The following is a 609-nucleotide window of genomic DNA, read 5'->3' as shown; positions in this document are numbered from 1 at the left end:
TTTCATGTCCATGATTTCAATGATCATCTATATGCCATTACCTCCAACATTTACATATTCCTTATGAACCGCTTTGAGTTCCAGATCTCTCTATCCAAATTCTCCACTTGAACATCTTAAACGAACTTTAAACTCAAAATATCCTGTACTGTATTTATGATCTTCTCCCAAGCTGGTTTGAAGTTTCCTTTCACAGGAAATGACTCCACCATCTATCCAAGTCTGAAAGCCATGAATCTGGGAGGCATCCTTGACATTTCCTCTCCCTGCCTTCTAATCTATAACTAAGTCCTATCATCAAAATCTTTCTACTTCCCAAAGATGTCTACACTTACCATCCTAGTTCAAGTCACCACCACCTCATTCCTGGATTGCTGTGAGAATCTCAGAACCAGTTCCGACAGCTACTTCAATTCCTTCTCTACCCTGCAACCAATGTGATTTTTTTTTTTAATTTTTTTTTATGTTTTAAAATTGTGATAAAATATATATAATATGAAATGTATTCTTTTTCAATGTATTAATTCCCTGCCTTTAAGTCCATTCACAATGTTGTGTAGCTGCCACCACATCCACATCTAGAACTCTTAATCTTTCCAAATAGAAAGT

The sequence above is a fragment of the Mandrillus leucophaeus genome, unplaced genomic scaffold (genome assembly GCF_000951045.1).
Source record: "Mandrillus leucophaeus isolate KB7577 unplaced genomic scaffold, Mleu.le_1.0 Scaffold805, whole genome shotgun sequence".
Taxonomy (NCBI): domain Eukaryota; kingdom Metazoa; phylum Chordata; class Mammalia; order Primates; family Cercopithecidae; genus Mandrillus; species Mandrillus leucophaeus.
Note: the sequence above shows the minus strand (reverse complement) of the source record.